Genomic DNA, 23,480 nt, shown 5'->3' with positions numbered 1-23,480 from the left:
CTTAACTTGTATGTCTGTTATCACATCCCCTTCCAATACATATTACCATGTTTTTTTAAACTTTATATTTTATATTGGAGTATGGTTGATTAACAGTGTTTTGTTAGTTTCAGGTGTACAGCAAAGTGATTCAATTATACATGTACATGTATCTATTCTTTTTCAAATTCTTTTCCCATTTAGGTTGTTACATAATATTGAGCAGAGTTCCCTGTGCTATACAGTAGGTCCTTGTTGGTTATCCATTTTAAATATAGCAGCGTATTACCATAATTTTTATGCCACATTCAGGCTTCTACAATCCTGCTTTCCATCTTATAATTCCCTAATGTCCCTTCAAATATCATGTACTTTAGCTAAATTATACTCTAATTTCCCATTTGTTCCCTATGCTTTTCCGCATTCATTCATGGTTTATTATTTATTCATCTATGCATTAACAAGTCTTTTCTGACACGCAATTATCCCAGTGTTTAAAAGAAGTAAAATAAAAAAACTTCTCACCCTTTGCTGACATTTCTTTGGGCTCTGGCTAAATGTATCTGGATTTCCTGCAGACATCTCTTTGCTTGATAATCCCACTGTTATTCACTCATTCAACTGATATTCAGGTGACAATAGAGCATAAATAAATGACCTGTCATATTTTTATCTGAAAGTCTTATGTATCTGGGGTCTTTATTCTCAGATCAGCCCCTTGGGGGAGTTCTACCTTTTGCCATTTTCTGGAGTTGATGGCACAAGAACACCTCTGCCCAATGTCTACTGACCTGAGTAAATCAGGCTCTTTAAAGACAGGAGGACTTGCCACTCACCAGCTTGCAGACACTGGGTCCAGTGTCTCCCAATGGAAGAAAGAGCATATGATTATCAGTTGCTGCAGAAAGTGCCTGCCCACACATGCTGGTGACCTCCTGGTTGGCATTTCATGAAATATGCAACTCTTTAAATCGGGGATGCAAAAGAAACTTTTAAAGGACCCATTAATCTTGTGAGAAGTGCCTGGGATCTCTCATGTGTAGGAACAGTGATGAGAGAAAAGCTAAGCAAAGGTCTCGTTTCCATTTCTTATACTCAGTTGGAAATGAAAAGAATAAAATATAATATAGCCCGCATTTCAAGAAAGAGAGACAAAGGTACTAACTCTCTGAATCGCTTAAATGGCTTTCTAGCAAAAGAGTATCATTTCTGTGTATATGGTGAGAAAGATGATTAAATGTTGGGCATTTTCTCCTCCCATAACAAAGCAGTTCCACTCTACTCACATATTTCAGATGTTATATTCAGCTCCACTTACTGTGTCTTTAATCTGCAGGTTGATAACATGAATCTGGGAGAATCTGTAAGCTCAGAAAAGCAGGTTGCTGGGGAAATGAAAGAATTCCCACAAACATACCATAGAGCACATGCGGGACCAGGCTGAGCACAGACGTGAGCAGTGTTGAGCGGGGCCTCATCACAGTTCCTATTACATCATCTCCGGAGGTCACAAGACCTTTGTTCAGTGTCCAGAGGGAAATAACGCACTTTGAAAGTTTCCTCAGTAAGGTAGTTGTGGGCTAGAGTCTGTCCATAAGGAAGGTCTCAGATGATTTCAGTTTGGAGGAATTTGCCCATCATGATGATTCAGAGATGCTCCAAATGCAAATACCTCAAACCAAATGCTAACCAAGAAGTGAGTTGTAGCCAACACCTCATAAGAAGAATCCACATTGAGCCTCCGATAAATTCTGAGACTTCTGGCTTTGGGATAGTCCCCAGGATAATTGAGAAGTTGGACTTTATTGCTCATGAGTTTCTGACAAATTACCAATCTGGCTGCTATACTATTTATATGTCTCTCACATCCCTCTCTCAAGAGATAAGGAATCTGGCTCTTTTTAAGAAATAGCTGACTGCTACAGGCTCATAATGAGAAAGCTAATAAAGAAAGAATTTTTAGCAGGATAAGTGGCTTCGTGAATAAGAGATCCCTTTATTACTTCATGAATCAAAGTTAAAAGCTAATGTCATGAAGCTGAGGAATTGTCTGCAGTGCAAAAAAAAAAAAGAAAAATTTTAAAAGTGGGAAACTTCTCAGTATGTTGGCTGTTGGTGCAGTTTATCAGAACTGAACCAAGAAACTTACTGAGACTGCCACTTTATTTTAGGGAATGAGAAACCCTAATGTCTCCTATGTGTCACTGACATTGATACCCAGACACATTTCTGATGCCACATTTGGTGTGTGTTTTATAGTTATTGCTCAAAGTAGAGACAAACAATGCTTGGGTTATTAAGCACATTACTGTTTTCCAATTACTGGGGACCTAAGGATAGGAAAAAAACAAAAAACAAAAAACAACCAACCAAACAAACAAACAAACGAAAAACCAGCAGTGCTAGGACTGAGGAAGAAGGAGCAGAATTACTGCTGAGGCACCGGGGGGAATGGGGTCACGGCCCAACCGATGCTTCCACCTGGCCTCAGTTTTCTGGAGTTCGCAACGCCCTGCACGACGTAACCAGGAGTGGTGGACTGCACACTTCGGGGAAGCGGGATTCGCCCACAGGACCCAGTCTCGCTGGCAGGTGGGAGCACTCAGCGGCACCGCCTGGGGCCTCCTCAAAGCTCGGCACAGTAATCAGGGGTTCTGAAGAGGAACGGTGCTCGGCGCTCGCTGGGGTCCGCGGAGCGTGCCCAGGGCACAGCACTGATTGGCACGAGCGAAAGGCAGTCCTGACGCTGACCAGTGGGCAGGTGCCACCACCAGGTGCGGGGGATCACAGCGCCCGGGGCCGCGACCAGACTGCCGCGCGCGCCCTCTGCCGGCGGGAACGAGAACCTCCTGCTGGGGCTGAGTGGGCGGGGCCCGCGGGGCTCGAGGGGGCGGACAGGAGGGTCCGCAGGCGGGCTTCCCGGGGACGCCTTTGCAGCCCGCGCAGCTGTGCACGCACTTGCGAACCGGTCTGTACCTCTTCAGAGAGCGGCCTTGGGGAGGGAGCCTCTGCAAATACTGCTGACCTTGACAACACTGAGGGGGCAGTGGGAACCCGGAAGATGGGAGGGAGGAACCCAGGAACCTCCCGGGTCCCCTTAACACCTGCGTGTGGTTGAAATAGTCACACCTTCTGCAGGAGAGCGTCAGCAGCGGGAAGTCTAAGTCCAGCAAATAACCTTAAAACCAGACGTGCTACCCACGTGACCCGGGCTGCTGTAAATAAGGGGGTGGGCCGCTGCCTTTGGGACACCTTCCCCCGCCAGCTGAAAGCCCGCGCAAGGGTGACGGAGGTAAGGGTTCCCAAGAGGCATCTTCTCAGGGGAAACGCCTCCGACACACTTCCTGTGGCCTTCTTGTCGCTTCGCCGGCCACGTGTCCACCGCAGCAGGTGGCCGCCCGCCGTGCCCTTCCTCTGCCTCGGACTGTTGATTGCCAGGCGCAAAACCAGGGCTTTCATCCCCGGAGCCCGGGCGCCCAGAGCAGCCGCTGGCCCGCCTGAGTGCTCTTCCAGTGTCTGGGGGGCAAATAAATAAAGGGACGGATGAACGAGGGGACAGGTGAGAGAAGAGAAAATGTGTCTCCCACACAAGTCCTCTAGAAATTATTCTACCAGGTCCTGAGATGGAGCCCCAAATCCTGGGGAGGTTGCTTAGGACAAGGAGGGAGGGAAAGTAGGAAGGGAGGAAGAGAGGGAAGGAGAGAGGAGGGAGGGAGGCAGGGGGTTGCTTTGCTCAGACAGCAGCCCTCAACGCTGTTTTCAGCCTTGTCTTCTCAAGACATTTTGAATCCCCGCCTTCACCGGCTCCAGCACTAGAGACCACAAAGGGAAGCTGCGATCTGTACGGCGTGGAGAACAGAGAGGCACAACCCACGTGCGCTGTGGTCCCCGTTCGGTTCTCCCCCACCGCGTCTGTCTCCTGTCATGGCCTCAGGGATCACTCTGGGGCCACGGGTGTGAGGGGGGAGGGGCAGGGGAGGGGAGGGGAGGGACCAGGAGGGCCCACCCCCTCCCACCCCCTCCGAGGAGAGCTGCTGTGGCCAGAGTCACCTTTTAATGTGTTTTCCTCAGGAAGCATCCGGGCTGCTGCAGTTGCTGTGGCATCTGGGAGATCCCACCAGCACCATGGAGACTCCAGAAGCCCCTGCAGTGGCTCCTAAGGTCTGGCAATCATGGATCCCGAGGCTCTGGGATCTCCCCTGATGCTCTCATTTCCATGGTGACGGAAGGGAAAGCCCGCACAAAACCCTGTCCACCGTGGCCTCAGTCTCAGCACCAAGACACCTCTCATTCCAGTGACCCCTCCCGGATGGCCACACCCCTTCCCCAGCTCTGGGGACACAGGGCGAGCTCTAGTCTTGGGATGCAAACAAGGCCCATCTCACTGCTTACCCACACCGCCTGTGCTCAGCCGGCCGAACTTGAGCTCCGGTCCTTCCCACGTCACCAGCACCACTGTCCTCTCCCGAGCTGCACTGCTCCTCAGCTACCCCCATCTTTCTCAGATGGTAGAAGCCTTGAAGACAGGACCAATAATAACTATTTCTCCATCTAATATGACTTGTAACTTAAAAATAATAGAATGCAATGATTTTTTAAATGAATAAGTAATTAGGAAGGAAGCAACATCAGACAACTTTACTGGAGAGATCCAGGATTTGTTTTTCTCCCCACAAGATATTAAAATCAAAAACTTATTTGTAGAATAAGAATCTGGACTGGAATGATTGGATGGGGAGCGAGGTGAATGGAGAGAAACAGGAAGAGGGAAAGAAATGAGGAAGGAATGAGAGAGAGAGAGAGATTGACAGGGACACTTAGGAATCTGTGGATTTGGGGAAGAATGACCAGTGCTACATGGGAGATGAGAGAGCCCATTGGATTCCCCACTGAGTCTAGAAAATGCCTCCCAGGTCAGGGCAAAGACAGATGTCCCAGCAGATGCCAGAAAGGTACTCAGCAAACCACCCTTTGTTTTCCTTGCCAAACCTCTGTGCCCCATTTTCACTTGCCAGGGATGCAGCAGTGTCAAGTCTCCATCGTTCCTGTTTCCAGGGAAGTGGGCGCCAGAGCAGTGCCAGCCCTGGAGGGACAAGCAGGTGCCCGGCGGGTGGAGAGCCTGGCATTTGCGAAAGCGCCTGGGAAACCACCTGGTCACTGGTCCCCTTCCCCGACCCAGGAGCAGGAAGCGGCCCCTAAGCTCTGTCAGCCAGTCTTCCGTGGGCCAGGCGGCAGGTGATGCCGAGATGCTCTGCCCTGGCCAGCCGTGCCGATTTGGCTGGGAGCACAGCCCATCCTTGGCCTTGGAAGTTGCAGGTGGATCTGAAGGCAGCTGCTGTCTGCATCCAGCTCTTAAAAATGATGTCCCTGCAGCTTTTCCTGTGACAGAAAAAGGCAATTTAGCCTCTCTATTGGAGAGACTAAGAACCCACAGTTTATCCCAATTAAAACTTTTTATTATAAATCTGGAAAAATCATTATATTATTATGTCTAAGGTAGAAAAGTTGAGTCTGTGTAATATGCAAATGAAGAGAGAACGTACAGTTGATTTTCCCTTATCCTAACTTAGGCCCTTTTGACAAGCATCACAGAAGCAGGAGGAAAATTAAACCAAGAGGGTGTGGTCAGAATGACCGATTCTTTGTGGGACTTTGGGAAATTTGATGAGAGAAGTATCTATGTTCTTTTTCTACTGCACACATTTTAGTTTTCTTATTGCTCTTCTTTATTAATAAAGATGATGCTATAACCCACTTCAGAAGTGCATGCGCTCGGACTATTTCTAAGAGGACATAGTGGATTTGGGTGGATTATATAAATAGGGAAATTGACGTTTCCTACAACCACGGGACAGAATTAAGTTTATCTTTTGTGCTACACAACAGAGCAAAACTCTTTGGTTCCACTGGGGTGACAGCAGGGCAGACTCTGACCTGTAGCGTGTATATTGGAGAGCTGGCCACCACTTTCTCCTTGGGGAATGTCCTCGAAGCTTAGTTGGAGACTGTACACACTTGGATAGACTAAAGTAATTGAGCAGCTTGCTGGGAAGGAGGTTCAAGTTCTCACCCCTACAATGAAAGCAAGGAGCGCTCCCCTTTCCAACCGCCTCCCACTGCCCCATCTGGGCCTCTTTGTTCAGCATCTGAACCAAGACAAGTTCTGGAGCTCCTCGTTTGCTGCGGGTTCTCTCGGCTGAGATTTGGCCTTGAAGGACATGGGACAAACAGAGGTCCCACCAGCGGGTCTCCCTGTATATTTCAGCTGCTGAAAGACCCACCTTTATGTCCTTCACCAAAAAGCAGATGGAGATGTAGCAGAGCGTGAAGAACGGAAAACTGGACTTGAAAGGGGTCCATTGTGATTTTCAGTCTCGAGTAGGTGCCAGACATTACATTTCTGCTTGAACTCCAAACAGCACTCAGCACCAGCACCGAGGCATTTGTTGGGGGTCCGTTGGGGTAGATGCCCTGGAGCTCATCAAATGCCCAGGTTGTTTCACTGATTGCCCAGAGCCCTTCCAAACCAGCTGAGTGTCACACACTGGCTGGGAAAGATTATTTTCCAGATGGAACCCTGGTACCCTGAACAATCTCATTTATAGGCTCGGGCCAAGTGTTATGTGCGTTGTAATAATTATTTTCTACTTCTGGCCACTGCTGAGGTAGCTACCTGTCTTTATAAATCAAACATACTGAAAGCATACATCCAAGCCAATTACTGCTCCAAAACTCCAACATCTTGCCGGCTCTTTTGGCATCATTTTGGGGAAAAACTATAAAATTAGGTATTGCTTCTTAATGCAACCCAAACTGTCAGATTCATCCAGGCTAGCTACGCAAGTTCTCCTCTTGACACTTTAAATCAGCGCGAAGATGCTGTCCTGTTCCACGGATCAAGTCCAAGCTCCCAACTGGCTCTCAGTATCTGCCGCAGCGCGGCCAAGCCTGCCTTCAACACTTGTACGTGACACTTTAGTGCCAGCCTCGCCAGTCTGCTCAGCCTTCCCTGTGTATACCCTCGCTCCTTGTTCCTTGGGGGCCCGGCTCTTTCCATTTTGCTTGAGTATAGTATGCTTTTGGAGTCAGAGGGCTGGCAGGGAGGATGTTAATATACCTTTTCTCCCCTTCTGGGAAACACATTTCTCAAGGGCAGGAAGCCTACCATTTCATTCTCCATAATATGTAGCTCAGGGCCTTGCACATAACAGGCCCTCACTAAATATCTGCTGATTAATTAATATTTATTGAATGAGTGACTGAATAAATGAATGACCATCTTGAGGGCAGTAAGCCAAATGGATGAATAACTATGTTGGGTTCACGGTAATAAACATTTTAACTGATACTGCCCTTAGTCCTATTTGGGGACAGGTAAAAAACTTTATGAGATAATTGTTTATAAAGGAATTTACATGCATGACTTTTACAGCCATGATTGTTTTTTTCTAAATGGCAAATCCCATAATATTTGGGATATACAGAGAGTTCTCCCTTAAAACTACTGAATACATGCTTATTTTGCAAAATAACTTATCTCAACTTTTTAAAATTAACAGTTACCTTTATATACAAAACATGATCGATGTTCAAGACAATCTGTACCTTGTCAATCAAGTGGACTCCAATTGTAAAAATTTTTTCTTTTTCTTTTAGCATCTTGCTGTTTAACATTAGCTACACTTTCTAAATGAAATACACACACACACACACACACACACACACACACACTTTGGCCAATTCAGCAGATTAATCTTGAACAATTTTAATGCTCTTGTTTTTATTATTAATGACCTAAGTTTTCTGTGTTTAGCTCAAACTTAACTCCTTCTTAGCTGGTTGCTCTGTTGCCTCAATTTGGATATTTAAAATACTTGTAATTGCTGTCTTTTCACTTATTCAATCAATAAATACTAACTCTCTGTTCTAGTTTCATTTTTCTAGGCACTGAAATACTCCTGAAAATTAAACGGACAAGGCCCTCATGTCGAAGAAACGGACAATACGTAAAGTAGACAAGTAAACTGTGCAGTAGTTCAGCTGATTGGCATTTTGGAGAAAAACAGCCCTGGAGAGAGGGCAGGTAGTGCTGGGGAGAGTGGTTGCAAATTTAAGTCAGTTGGTCATCGAAGCGTCCTGAGAAGGGGACATTTGGGAAAAGACATGAGAGAGGTGAGTGAGAGGCATGTGGGTACTAGGAATAAGATGCCAGCCCAAGGGAACAGTAAATAGACCAAGTGTCCTTGATAGGACATGGTCAGAGTGTTTGGCTGACATCTCATTACCTTCCCCCATCTGTTCAGCACCATTCCCAGCCATCACTCACCTGTGCTGAGTTCACGGTCCTGGCGTGGCCCCCGACCCAGGGTCCCACCACCAGAAGCACCACTCTCAGTGGCTTTGCTGGTGGCTCCCTGGATCAGATCTGGGGTCAAGGGTGTCTCTTCCTCTCACAATATACCGCTGTCCTCTACGAGAGCCATGGAGGTGTCTTCCCCAGGGAGCACTTGAAACGCCAGGGGGGCCTCATCTGGACCACGGTTCTTCCCTCTTGTGATGGCCAACATGTAGCCTTAACTTAATCTCCTAAACAAGATGGCTTTACTTTCCTTCTGTATAATTCCACATTTAAATCATCACAGACATTTAAAATTATTCAGTTGCATTCACTCTGAGATGCGAGTGGGCAGATAGTTCATCACAGCTGTAATCACCACATTTATGCCTTGAAGATATGTTCAAAGTTTATTCCCACTCCACAGAAAGTAAATTGAAACTATGATTCCATTCTAATTGCTCCCGTACTTAAAAAAAAAAAAGTCGTCACTGACCCCGGCCTTAGCCTTTGCAACCTGCTGCATTGTTAGAAGATTTATGTAACTGTTAAGCATTTCTCCCTCTACTCTGATTTAAGAGCATTGTCTTATGTTCTTTTCTCAGTGGGTGCATCTCCTTTACTTTATAAAACAATCTTTCGTATCATCATGTCTCCATCTTCTCAGACGCGTAAACCTAATTTGTACAACCACGGCCAGCTTCGTGCAAAGCTTTCAAATAGCTCTTTCTCCTTTCCTGAGTCTCTTCATCCAACAGCCAAGGATCAGGCATTTCTGACCCAGGGGAGGCTTTGAGAGAAAATATAACTGTCAGCAGGTGGAGAGGAATGTAAAGAATATTTAAGCTAAAGAAGGGCTGCCGTTTAGGCATCTAATGCAGGCCGGCTAGCTGTCAAGGTTGCACTGCCTGTCACAAGTGCAGGTCTCTGGGCACTCATGTTGGAGGGAACCCGTCAGGCACCCTGGAGTCCATATAGGAGGCCACAGAGCCTGTCCTGCTGACAACCTTCACACGGTGAATTTTCTTCTCCAGGGGTCTGAGGACCTTGTTTGTCCTCTCATCAGTTTTTCAAGTTATTTCTGAGGTTCCAAGGAACTGGGCTAAGCAACGACCCTTTGTTCTCCTAAGTGTGCAGTTTTCCAGTATGGAAGGGTCTTTCTCTCCTGCAGTGGCCTGTGGCTGTCCTGTAGAAGTCATACATGTTAACTGCTTCCTGCAAAATGCCACGTGTTGCCTGACTGATGGGTTTATTTGAGTGCATAGACAGAAGCTTCCCTTTGGTAGGGTCCAGGTAAGTGAAGTGTGTCATATCCATGCTCCGTGTCACCACTCCAGTCCCTCCACCTATTACCCGTGAGGGAAGCACTTTCCAGCATCACATGTGAGCATCGTGGGCTGGCTGAGGGGGACGGTGTAAAGCCAGGAAAGCATCCTTCACACGTGGCTGCGTGTCTCCCAGCGTCCCTGGTAGAGTTGCGTGGATTGAGATCTGGAAGAGATGGTGAATCTCGTGTAGTCAAATCCACACAATTTACAGATATGCAAACTGGGGCTTTGGAGAGTGAAGAATCTTGTCTAAAGTGGCAGAGCCAGAATTAAATTCCAGGTTTTCTGAATGAGCAGTAAGTGTCATTCTGTGTTTATAACAGAATATACTGATAGTCAAGTTGGAAAAAAAAAAAAAAACCCAGCGTAATCATAACATGGCAAGAACAGAAGCATCTGTCAAACAGTGACAGATGGCAGTGGATAAGGAGGCAGCAGAAGAGCCAAAGAAGGGACAAGAACCAGGAAGTCCTGGGTTTCCAGCTGGACAGGGCTGGTTCAGGTCTGCCTGGGAGAATGATGCTGGTATCCTCCTCCTCTTACTCCACAGAGGGGATTTTCCCTCCAGCAACTGCAAATCATCCCACTCATTTAGTGAGTTATTGATTTATCTGTTCAAACTGTCTTAAGTGCCTATATTGTGCCAGGAACTGAAATGACTGCTGGGAAATGAAGATTTAACACATATACTGGCTGCCTTCCAGAAGCTTCCAAAATAGCTAAAATTTTCCAAAGACAAAGAGGCAAATAGCCAGTAGTGGCAAATATAAGAAACAATTAGAGTTCATAGGAGCTTCACTTCTGAGGGTTGAATGAAGAGTATCTCCACACGACCCTAAGTAAGAATGGGACAATAAAGGGCTGGTATCAAATGGAAACAGAGTATTAAAGAAAAGCATGGGGGTGGCGGAAGACGGAGAGAGAGAGAGAACATTAGGGTCATGGATGTGCCCAGGCCCCACCCAACATGTCAAGAAGGTAGACACCCTAAGACCAACCCATTCTCTCTGGGGCAGGTGCTCTGACCACAGGGAATCTACCAGTCCTTGAGCCCAGGTACAGGACTAGGTCACTGCTGGGAAGATGGGGGACTCCAGGGAATTCACAGTTAATGGCATACCATTGACATCAGTCTGAAAATTTAGCAGCAATCCGCCTACATTAATGTGCTGCCTTCAACTTTCCATATTGTTGTGACAGATGATTAGCAAGGCAGTGCTTGGGGAATTGTCCCTGCTACTCATTATGAACTCATGCAAAGCCATATTGAAGTAAACATCTGTCAACAACTAAGTTAGAGCCACCTAAATCCAGCCTCCTATGTCATCTATATGTTTGTCTCTGAGACAATGAAAATTCAGTTGTAAAATAAGTAAGATGCATGTGCCTTATGCAGAATTGCATAATTATTTAGGATTAGTTTTCAAAACCCATATAATATGAACAATCGTACAGGTTTGCAATGCTCTTTTCCTTAATGCACACACCCACATCAGAGCTCACGTATCACACCTAAGTCAGAGTGAAAACAGAGGATGGCATGTAAGCAAGACAAGAATAATAGATGCATGAGCTATAAAACCAACAAAATAAACTCAACGTTTAGACGTCAAAGTTGAGTTACAAAAGGAAAAGTGAAGAGGAGATTTGGAAAGGAAAAGATCACCATGATAATGATCCTCATCCTATGAAAGCAAAATCTTAAGCTTGGTGTTTTCAATTACATCTCTTAAGAAGCAAATCACTGAGATCCATTATTGGTTAAATATAACAAATGCAGTAAAAATGTCTTTTAAGAACAGACTAGATATGCTCGTTGAGAATAACTAGAAATGCTGGAAAATATATTTTGCTTGAAGACATTGGAGCTCTGAAATGGTGGTGGGGACCACCCATTATTGAAGTGTTGGGGACCAAGACAGGAGAGAGAAAGAAAACCAGACAGGTGAGCTCAGCATTGTAAGCTTTTTCCCTCCAGGAGCATCTTCTGATTCCAGAGAGATGACAGACTCGGCAACTACACAGAGCTTTGGATCACCCTTGTGGGTCTAAGGGAACAAAAATTGGAATCCAGGATCTGCTGTAAGGGTCGGGGGTGGGAACACCCTGTATTGAGTTAGGTGTGTTGATCCCCTGCCCAGATTTCTAAATGCTCTCCCTTTTTTTGTAGCAGAGCTGAGTTTCCAGACTTGCTCTGTACTCTCATCCCACCACCAGCAATAGTAGAATAAAACTGACTTCTGTTTGCTCGCCTTCTCTGGTGTGATTTTTTTCTTCAACAGCATCTATCTCAAGTAGTTAGAAAAATAAATAACAACAAGTTAAACTTAAGTAAATTGAAGAAAGGATCTAATAAACAAGGGAAGAAATTAATGAAGTAATACATACATGAAATTTAGATGAAATGGACACATTTCCAGAAAAATATACCAAATCCTAAAAGAATAAATACTAAATGTTAATATCCCCTAAAAATTGAAGAAATTGCATGGAAAATTTTCATAAGAATGTTACAGTCTCTAATCTTTTACCTGTGATTCCAACAAATGTTTAATGAAGATTAAGGAAGTAACAACATCAATTTTATCTAATTACTTCCAAATCTGTTTCTAGAGATACAGGGCTCCCCTGAGTTGTTGAAATTGATTCCAACCCCTTTCCTAGACACAAAGGGTTTTTTAAAGGTGGAGGGCTTAATAGAGGTGAGTTCAGAGATCTCCTTGAGGTTTCTCAATGTGTTTTAAAGCTACTTGGGTCCTATTTGCTTGTCTCTGGAGTTATTTCCAAACTCTGAGTGAGTTAAGTCCACATCAGACCCAAGTAAGGAAACTACTTCAAAAAAAAAGAGAAAATTGCAGGTAAAGGTCACAGAATTTGGTGCCATTCTAAATGGCTGTGGTCCTGACCCTCAGGTGTGCTAGAAGACTATACCACATGAACTGACTAGCTTTCCCCAACCCACACTTGTGGACTGCCACTAAGACATTTCAGTCAATAAATGGTTGAAATATATCTAAGTCATTCTTTATGGGTCAAGTTTAACATTAAAATAGTGAATACTGGGTGGTTGAGTGCAGCCTTGTGTAGTAGGATCAAACACCCAGTTATGCATGGACACCTGGGCTTGTCCACATTCAGTCCATAATAGATGGAAGGGCTCAAGGCCTTTGATAATTGTGTAAAATATAGTTTACTATATTTTCTTATCTAAAGAAAGTAGATACAATTTGGACGACCTCAGAGGTACCAGAAGAACAGCTAATACAGGTTACAACAACAATGCTGGTTCAAAATGTTGCAAAGCTACAGATAGGATGAAATGATGGTGGAGAAAGGGCAGATATGACAAGTCTCTCAAGATACAACCGTCACTGATGTAAGTCAAAGATGAATGAACAAAGGGAATAGAACTTCTGCCCAGAGGGTAGGCATAGCAGTGACCCATGGGCCTGGCATTTTTATGGGCACCAGGACAGCCCAGTGAAGCACCAGTGAAAGGGGCCAACACTGGTGTCCAGGGGAGAGGGAGCCTCTGGCAGTGGACTTACAACATTATGTTCTTGTCGGCAAAACCAGCCCATTCATGGTGGTGGTACCTCCAAGCTCTCCTGGCCTCTTGTTCAGATTGCAAGCTCAGCAAACTCTCTCACTAGTGAACCACCTGGCTGGCTTTCCTACGTGGGTCTAACTCACAACGAGAAATTGTGCTGGTTTTGCCAACAGGAATGTTTCATTCTGAATAACAATTAGATGGTTCATAGTATAGAAGTAGCCATCTGGTCCTCTGGTTTTATGTCAGTCTTATGGGCTTGGTTTTCAAGAGCATGGCCTCCAAAATATGGACCTTCTCAGTGTGACAACGAAGTCATATTTCTGAGCCTGTAATGCCAAGGTCAGATCCTAACCTGAAGAACCATTAAGGATCATCCACACTGGGATTTGGGACACAACTCTGCACTATTTTTCTGCCTTTGGCCATATTCTAACTTCCACAATTTGAAACTTCAGCAATAGTATGTGCAGGGAAAAGTGAGAGTCATCACCGCTGGAAGATCAATTCTGAGAGGCACTAAAATCCAGGATGAAGGAAATAAATAGAAAATGATGTCTGGTACTGGGCGTATTATTGATAAAAGACCAACCTGTAAATATTTCTTTATACCAGGAGAAAAAAGAACTTTCAAATTTTTCTATGAAGCAATAGATGATAAATACACAGTAACCATTATTATTAATTAGACTACATACAATGTCATGAGTAATATCTTTATTTTGTTTGTATCTTGCATTGTTTTATTTCAATGAAAATAAATATATTTAGAAAGGCTTACAAAACTCCATTTAAACAGGATTCCAGTGTTAACTCCTGATTCTTTTTACAAAATCATGAACAATTGTGAATCCTCTTACTGTGGGATTTTCAGCCTAGGGGGTGAAAATGTACATTGAAGACCACTGGATCCTGACCAAATGTAATTTTTTCTTTGCCCAAATGAGAGGACTCCCTCCAGGTTAACTCAGTCTGTACATTTTTAAAAAGGCATTAAGAATACTAGGTACTAAACAAGGTTAAATTATAACAGTGAAACATCTGGGAAACCTTGGCCTTTCTTTCATCCCAACTAAATAATTGTCTCTCTGATCTTATCAACTTATAGCTAAAGGCTTAGTAATCTTGTCCCTGGAGAGGGGGAAAAAAAAACACACAAAAACTCAACTGCACCAACTCTATGAGGAAAGGGCAGGACACTACAATGAGTTGATGTTTAGCTCTCATCTCTTTTATAGTGGCAACAAACAAACCCTCAAAAAACAACCCTGTTTTTTGCGAAAAGCTGTCCTGGGAAACACTTTGGCCTGTGAACCAAGGGCTTTTCAAGGCTCTTACACTCATAGGTGACCCACTCATCTCAAAAGTTATCCTAAACAATGACCAAGTCAATAATTGTTCATGTAGTGGCCTGTGTCAATTCCATGCTTGATACTAGATTTCTAAGCATAAACAGGGCTCATTTCCTGCCTTCAAAGGTTCACACTTATTAAGAGAAAAAGATGTCTCTTAATAGATAATGATGCCCAAATATGGTCCTCATTGTGACAGCTTTAACAGTGAAAATAGAAAATCTATATAATATAGGAGTTGTTATATAAACCATGGGAGACAGTCAGTGTATTAGTAGGAGTTTTCTAGAGAAATAGAACCAACCGGATGGATGGATAGATAGATAGATAGATAGATAGGGATTTGTTTTAGGGGATTGGCTCACATGACTGTGGGGCTTGGTAAGCCCAAAACCTGCAGGGCAGGCAGCAGGCTCGAGGCCTAGAGAAGAGTTGATGTTGCAGTTCAAATACGAAGGAAGAAGTCCTTTTTCTCGGGGGACCTCAATCTTTTTCTCTTAAGTCCTTCAACTGATTGGATGTGGCCCACCCACATTTGTGGAGGGCAATCTGCTTTGTTCAATGTCCACTGATTTAAATATTAATTTCATTTAAAAAATACCTTCATGTAAATATCTAAAATAATGTCTGACCAAATATTTGGGTACTGTGGCCTAGCCTGGTTGACATAAATTCAACCATCACAACAATGTTACTTTATAAAATTAGAAAAACTGAATGCTGACATAGATCTGGGGGTACTTTAGGGTTTTGGGCAAGGACTATGGGTTCTGTCCAGCTGATAACAGGGGAACTGACTGAAGCTATGGAGAAAGATTCCCTCTTCCTATTCAGAGCAGCCAAACCACCCCCAGCCCCAAGCAAGAGATGAGGCTTTTAATTAGTAGAAAGACTGATTCAGAGAAACCCCAGAACTAGGGATCCCAGGCACAGAAGAGATCAAATGCACAGCTGATGCTGGGGAACTTAGTGAAATACTGACTATTGAAGGCCAGTATTCATTCTAACATCCTGCTTTTAAAAAGAACATATGCAGGAAACCTTAAAGAACCAAGTAGGAGATTGGAGAGTTTGTCCTTGAAACTCAAAGGACAAAGATGAAAGGTGTTGATGTTGTCTGGTCCATGTGAGAATTCTGGCTTCTTACATGATCAGTGAAGAGTGAAGGTCATGAGCATACCAGCTGCCCCTCCCCTTCCCCCCCCAATCCTGCACACACATTTACAGAGAGCTCCTGCAGGGTTCTTTTTTTTTTTTTTTTTTCTGCCTCATTTAAAAATATAAACAGGTGACCAAGGAAAGACAGACATTTGAGGAGAGCCTCTAACATGAAATAGAGAAACTAAAACAAACAAACAGAAAAATAAAACCTGGCATAAGCAGGGTAAATGCAGGAGAGTAGAAATACCCACAGAAAAAAGCATCCGTGAACTTGCATCCATATAAATAAATTGGAATACTATGAAACAAGAATATCAGAGAAAAGGGAATGTACTCCAGAAATTAAATAGGGTAACTGAACATTAAGACAAACCAGTAGGACATCATGAGACAGAAAAAAAATTAAAGAAAACTCCCAGAAGATAGCAAAAGACAAAGAATTGAGAAGGGGGTGGGGAGGTGATAAAGATAAGGAAAATAAAAGAGTCAGACTATTGGCTCAACATTAACTATTCAGAGAAAGTCCAGAAGGACAAGACTGATAGAATGGCTGGAAGTCTACTGTGATAGGCTGATAATGGCTCCCTAAAACAAGTCCAGGCTCTAATTCCTAGAACCCATGAATGTTACCTTGTTTGGAAAAAGGGTCTTTGCAAATGTGGTTAAGGGTCTTGAAGTAAGGAGGTTTTCCTGGGATATCCAGGCGGACACTGACTGCCGTCATAATTGGCCGCATAAGAGAGGCAGAGGGAGATGTGAAACACACAGATGAGAAGCACAGGAAGATGTAGACAGAGATTGGAGCCATTTCATAGAGTCAGAGACTCGGGCTCAGAGAGATCCAGCCAGACGTTTGATGTAAAGTGGCTCCTGGGTGCCTGGCACATAGTGAAAGTTTCATACAGGCTGAAGCATCTTTCCGGCAAATAGACTGGTTCATGTGAAGATCTGAACCTCGTCCTAAGAGTGAGATGCACAAAGTAAACAAGTATTTCATAGGAACTGCTCTCAAAAAATAATGCCTTGCTTATACATAAGGAATTATTTGGGGCAAGTAGTTTCTACTTGCATGGTGAAAATACTACCTAGGATAGCTGACTATATTGATAATCATACAATGAATGGAATTCCATTTCTTTAGTCATCAGTACCCAGCTAGGATGAGAAGAGGAAGGTGGAGTAAACAACATGGTACCCACTGAGGAGGTCAGGGCTTGATGGATGCTGGTGGCGGGCAAGGCAGAGGACAGAGGGCTCTTGACATCTGGCAAAGGAGATAAGCTCAGAGGCAAACTTAACCTCTTTCCAGTTTTTCCCAGAAAACACAAAGCCACTTACAGGCAGTGAAAGGAATGACCAGGGCTGTCTTTGGCCAAGGTAGCTCAGGGTGACACTTCTAGCTCTTGTCCTTCTGGACACATGGTAGGACTGCATCTAAGAGCACAGTCAACCCCGTGCTTTGGTAGAGAAAATGTGAAACCCAGACATATGACACTTGCAGACAGAAGGCACTGTGTGGCCAGCCCTGCCCTCTTCTCCCTGCTGTGGAAGGTGGAGGTTATACCAGCCCAGGTCCTGAGGGGCCACATGAGCAGAGCCCTCTGGACAGGAGGTCTGAGCAAAATATCAACCTTTGCAGTGATAAGGGCCTGTGGCTTGGGGTTCCTTCCGTAGAATTATGTAACTTTACTGACTGGAACAGTTACTAGTTTGTTTTGGTTCCTTTTAGATGGATTAACAACCCCTATGTGAATCTTCCATAGGATGTATTTTTCTACAAGTGAAGGATGAGGATAAGCAATTTTTCCAGTAAAACCATGTACAGATTATTCATTAACTGAATCAATGGGCTATTGATGCTCTGGGCTTTAATTTCATACTTTGCATAGAACCGTGCTCTTATAAAATGTGAACAATTAAAATCATTTAAAATAGGCAATATGAAGGTATATCATGCATAGAAGATGAGAAGTATGATTGTTGTTGTTTTTATAGAATGTACACTAAGTAACTTAGGAATCTATGTTCCATCAGTGAGAGTAGGACTACATCACTTAGTATTAGTAGATATTCAAAGTCATTGCACTTCCCAACTGCTGTGTGATACTTTGGGAAGAGATACTGTGAAGCTGGGTCTCCCCAGGTAGAGTGTGTCTTCCTGAGACTGTGTCCTATTCACCCTGCAGGCCCATTGTACGACACAGCAAATAACAAATAGCAGACAAAAAATTCAAATTATTCAAAACTTTGTGAATAATCAGTATTTCCAAATTTATATTTTCCCCCTATTTTAAAATATGACACAGCATGCAGTAAACATTGAAATAGATTTAAAAAAATTTTTAAATGGTCAAGCAGACATAAAGAAAGCTGGATATGTCAGACAGAGAAAGACAAATGTATGATATCACTTATATGCAGAATCTTTAAAAAAATGATACAAATGAACTTATTTACAAAACAGAAACAGACTCACAGACTTAGAGAACAAACTTATGGTTACTGGGGGGGAATGGTGGGGGGAAGGGATAGTTAGGGAGTTTGGGATTGAAATGTACACACTACTATATTTAAAATGGATAAACAACAAGGACCTACTGTATAGCACAGGGAACTCTGCTCAATATTATGTAACAACCTAAATGGGAAAATAATTTGGAAAAGAACAGATACATGTATATGTATATCTGAATCACTTTGCTGTACACCTGAAACCAATACAACATTATTAATCAACTATACTGTAATATAAAATAAAAAGTTAAAAAAAAAGATACTTCACCCCAAAGAAATGCTGAAAAGCTTTGCTGGATTTCACCGTTTGCCCAATGGCCATTAGGACAGCTGGTGATGCAGATGTCTTAAACAGGACCAATCTTTCTGCTAGAAAATTTGGCATGCTGATTATATTAACATATGGCATACATTTCTCAAATCAGAAAGAGTAATATAAACTACCTGACGCTAAATGTTTGAAATAGAACAGAACTTTTATCATAGGCATATATTAGTTTCAGAAGAATGGCTCTAAGATAAGAGATTCCTAACTATTTCAAAATTGTGCAGTCAAAAGTAGCAATGTCAAGAAAGTGGACAGCCAGTGTTGTTTATGAGGAATTTCTTGCCTATTTTGAATGACTGGGTTGTATAGAATACTTTCAGGAGGAAGGCTTCAACCGTTTTTTGTGACATCAGCTGTGATTTCAGCTTCTTTGGCTGCACGTTAGGAAATAGTCACCCAACAGTGAGGGGGAGTTAATGTCTCATCTACCTGGAAGTTTGGAGGGAGTTCTTTCAAGGTTGACCAGATCACTGACACATCTCTGTCATCGAGAACCCGGTAATTTCCTTCCTGCCATTATCCCCAGTTTATTGGCTTTTACCCTGAGTATTGACTGTCTAGGACTGCAAGAAGAAACCTTAGTTCCAGATATAATATCCTCCTCCAAAAGAGGAAGGGGAATTTCTCCCGAGGTATATCTTTTATCAGGATATTAGACTTTCCCAGAAGTTCAACAGCAGTCTTAGACGTAAATTTCAAAGTCGAAAGCAAAGTCAGATGTTGTGCTAATTGTTTTCTTCTTTTTATTATTTGTAAACATTTTATTTTATTTTATTTTATTTATTTTAACATCTTTATTGGAGTGAAACTGCTTTACAGTGGTGTGTTAGTTTCTGCTGTATAACATAGTGAATCAGCTATACATATACATATATCCCCATATCTCCTCCCTCTTACGTCTCCCTCCCACCCTCCCTATCCCACCCCTCTAGATGGTCACAAAGCACCGAGCTGATCTCCCTGTGCTATACGGCTACTTCCCACTAGCTATCTATTTTACATTTGGTAGTGTATATTTGTCAATGCTAGCTGTTTTCTATAAACACTCAGCCAACATCCTTGCCCTTTATATGACCCTCCTTCATGTATTAAAAGTGCTGGATGTCTAAAAGCTACATTTCAAAAACTTCCCTCCAGTTGGAGCCCTGGGTGATAAACTGTCGGTGAGACACACTTAAAATGTCCAAGTCAGGAATGAGATAGGACTCATCTTGCTGATGCTGTGGCTGCCAGAAGATCAAGAGGAGTGAGTAATTCAGTGACTGGTGGTAATGGTAGAAGCAGCAGGAGCTCCCTACCATCCTGTGCCATTGAAACTACCCAGTGATACCTCTGACTTTCGCTCCTCCAGCTCTTTCATTTAATCCCTGTGTTAAATGACGTTCTACGTGAAAAGTTCCATGTGGATTCTACTTCCTGCCTTGAGCCCTGACTGGAGTACACTGACTGGGGCTGGACACGAGACCTATAGCCCATGAGGGTGTTGCCACCCAACACGTGGAAATAAAAAACTGAGCTTTTGGCAAAAGAAAAACTGGGGAGAGGGATGGTTGTGGGGTGAGCAACCAACAGTGACTACCTTGCATCATAAGTCTCTAATACATTTGTCTTAGCTAAAAGTGATTCCACTCTGCATGGTTAAATGATCTGTCTGAGGGGTCCACGGCAACAGCTAAGCCCTTTTCAAGAATAAGATGCTCACGTTCATGTTTGTCAGCATGTTTGGTGCCATATTGTTTTTCTATGGAGGTGAAACAGATCCTCTTTCCCTTAAGTTTATTGTGCAACTTTGAAGTGATTAAATTTAAGGATATGCCACTTTTTAATTCATTCCACCCATGTATTTATGCCTTGTAACAGTTCTAGTGTTCTATGCATATTTTATACATTTTTTCAAACCTAAGGCCTTCTTCTATCAAATTAATTTGAAGTTACCTCTTAAAAATATAATCTGAGAATTTTTCATGTTATCAAATTTAAATTCATTTGACAATTAGTCATCTCCTCATATAAAACATATTTCTGTAGGTTTTAAGAATGTATTCAAATATCTTTCATATCATGTTATATTTTATTGGGAAAAGTATAAATTCTGACTGGTTACCTTTATTCACATGCCAAGACAATGGAGCCCCATCTCATTCCAGATTCCGTCTTGGAGAAGCACACTAATGTATCAGTCCCCTTCTCAGAGTACGATGGCCCTGGCAGGGCACCCAGGGCTGGTCTTTGACCTGTTTGCCAGCAGACTTAATCCTTAAACCTTCCCTATGCTAATCTATAGCACAGAATATTAGCTCAACGGGCCGCAAGTCCTAAGCCCCATGTCAGCTGATTCTTCCTGGTTTGGACAATGGCTGGTACTGGAGGGAGATTAGAGGCAAGGTGGGGGAGAAGGGAGAGGACAAGCTATTTCTCCGCGTCTACCTTGGGTGCCATCTCTGTAATCTCATATTTTTCTGTCTGGCTCAGTCTCTTGCCCCAAGATTCCACCCTCATGTTCTTTTCTGCGTCATGACCTCAGCCTCTGCCCTGGTAGCCCTACTCACTGCCAACATCCAGCCTTGAGAAACTACGTATCGATTCATCTCTGTTACATCACTGCTCACATTTAGCTTCTTAGCTTTTGCATTGCTGTGTAAACAATGGTCTAGATTAAGTTCCCTGTATTTTGAGCTGTAGAGCGGTTTCTTTTTTATATGGGCTGATGCCTGAGTCCTATCCCCAGAGGTGGACACATGAAACTGAAGGTGCTTAGAAGCTGATGATTTTGCTGGAGGAGCTGAATGCCTCAAATAGACTGCACAAGCAAGGAAAACTTGTAATGAACAGCACAACCTGAATCTGGGGGCCGGAGATTTTTCACACAGCCAGGGAAGACAAGAGCAAGAAAGATCCGTCAAAATAGGCAAATGAGAAAGCGTTTGTTTATACACTGGGGCGCAGATGCTTGCCAGCTTCTAGGACTTTGGAGAGTCCAACCAGACACATTACAGTGAGGCATCCACTTTTAGCGCATTGTGAGCTCAATCACCAAGTATCTTCTGAATAAGAGAGGAGGGCTCAGGTGGTGTTATGTGACGGTCCTTAGAAGGCAGTTTTGCCTATTGCCTTGTCATTGTGTTGGAAATGTCACCCTTTTGGAATCACAAGACTACTGAGTATATCCCCAGAAATCTTGGGGCCATGACGTCTTTTTGGCTATTTCCCCTGACAAGAGTTAGAAAGCCATTTTATAAAAGAAAAGAAAAAAAACACTAAAAATGAGATGTTCTTATAGAGGAGTCAGGAATGATATAGAAAAGATTATGTAGCTAATGGGGCATGGTCCCAAGAAGAGAATTAGGGGAATCTATGTGTAAAATTAGAAAAGTAAATACACGGTATGCCCTCTTCGTGACGTTGCTTGTGGCTGATGACCCAGGCAGGGTACTATTACATGAAGCCCCACACCGAATTGCAAGGGCAAAGAAAAACAATTTAATGAAAAATTACATTCAGTATTCGTCTATTTTTTTAATCAAGCTTCTAAAACTGCCAGATATGACATTTCTATTTTGAAATTAAAGAATTATTTTGATACTAAACTGCCAATTACCAACATTCAGTTCTCTGAAAGAAGTGTGGTTAGAAATGAACATTTTGGTGTGACCAGTTTGACAGTTAAGATAGCAGCCATATACAACCTTACACTAGTTTCTCATTGTTTTTTATCAATTTTCTTTTTTTGAAAACACTATTATAATAAATAAACTGATAGTGATTGGAAATGCACACCCACACATACATATTTGCCCAAACATATATTATATGTTTGCAGTTTAATAGGATGGCGTGGCAATGTGGAATTTAGCCAGATTCCTGAGTCCCCTTCCTTCAACTCAGAAAACTACAGCTGACAGAATTCACTTGTTCGTGTGGTAGTGGGGATTGTGGCTTCCCCTTTCTTAACAGAGAACTTCTGGGACATACAATTGTTCTCCTGCCTTAGTTGCTTAGAGTCCTTATTTTCAACCTCTCTAAAAGTGAAAGAAAGCCTGATTTTACTGCAAACTTTCTCCACTGAAGTGCTGGGGAAACTTAGATTGGTGCACTTCCTCATTATACAGAACAGTTGCAAATCTTAAATGAACACGTCAATTATTCACAAGTCTAAGGTCCTGAATGCCAACTGTACATTATTAATCAGCACATGTAAATATTTTAAAACCCTGGTGAGAAACACATTCTGTGAAAGCCCTTCTGCAGCAGAGTGGATAAACAGCAATTTTTAAAGCAAAGGGTGGTGGTCGTATAACAACATTTATTCAAAACTCCACATAATAGGGTTAAGAACATGGTTCAGAAGCTTTTTTTCGTTCCACCCTTATCATAAGGGGACTGGTTTCAATGCCACAGCCATTTATTCAATGTGCTTAACCTTTGCAATAACCAAATCTAGAGTTGGTTCTTTTTAATCAGCTCTGCAGTCTCTCGCAGTTTTTATCTTGAGTTAAAATAATTGTACTTTAGGTGACTTAAAGAGGTGTTTCCATTCTAGCCAACATTTCATTATCGAAGTAAAAATTTTTTTCCCCTATTTCTGCACCTTTAATTTTCCTTTTCCTCTGAAGACACTGCCTTTTTCCCCTTCTCTGCCCATTCAATCCTACTCTATCCTTAAATTTCAACTTTTCGTCTTTGCGTTCTGTGGATATTTCCCTTTAACCACTCCTCCCAGTGATTTTATTTCAGTTTCCCCAAGCGAAGTGTAAAGTCAGTGAGAACAGCATCTTCTTTACCTCCACACAACTGCAGTGTGTAGTACACACTGCACCCAGAAGTGCCTCAAAAAATATTTGCTGAATCATGCTGAATGAATGCATACATTCCACCCATCCTCAATTTGTAGGTATCTGCACTCAATCCAAGAAGAGCTTTTGTTCTTTTTTCT

General features: G+C 42.9%; 1 long non-coding RNA gene across 1 annotated transcript in view; it reads left to right on the top strand.

The window, feature by feature from the left end:
- The first annotated feature begins 4,049 nt into the window (after window positions 1-4,049).
- Window positions 4,050-23,480, top strand: part of LOC309623421 — a 720,194-nt gene continuing 700,763 nt past the window's right edge. The window contains exon 1 of the long non-coding RNA XR_014241371.1: window positions 4,050-13,009. This is a non-coding gene — a long non-coding RNA (uncharacterized lncRNA). The remainder of the gene's footprint in view (window positions 13,010-23,480) is intronic.

This window comes from Balaenoptera borealis (genome assembly GCF_965194805.1).
Source record: "Balaenoptera borealis genome assembly, chromosome: 2".
Lineage (NCBI taxonomy): Eukaryota > Metazoa > Chordata > Mammalia > Artiodactyla > Balaenopteridae > Balaenoptera > Balaenoptera borealis.
The sequence above is the reverse complement of the archived record's forward strand: the minus strand, read 5'-3'. Positions and strand labels throughout refer to the sequence as shown.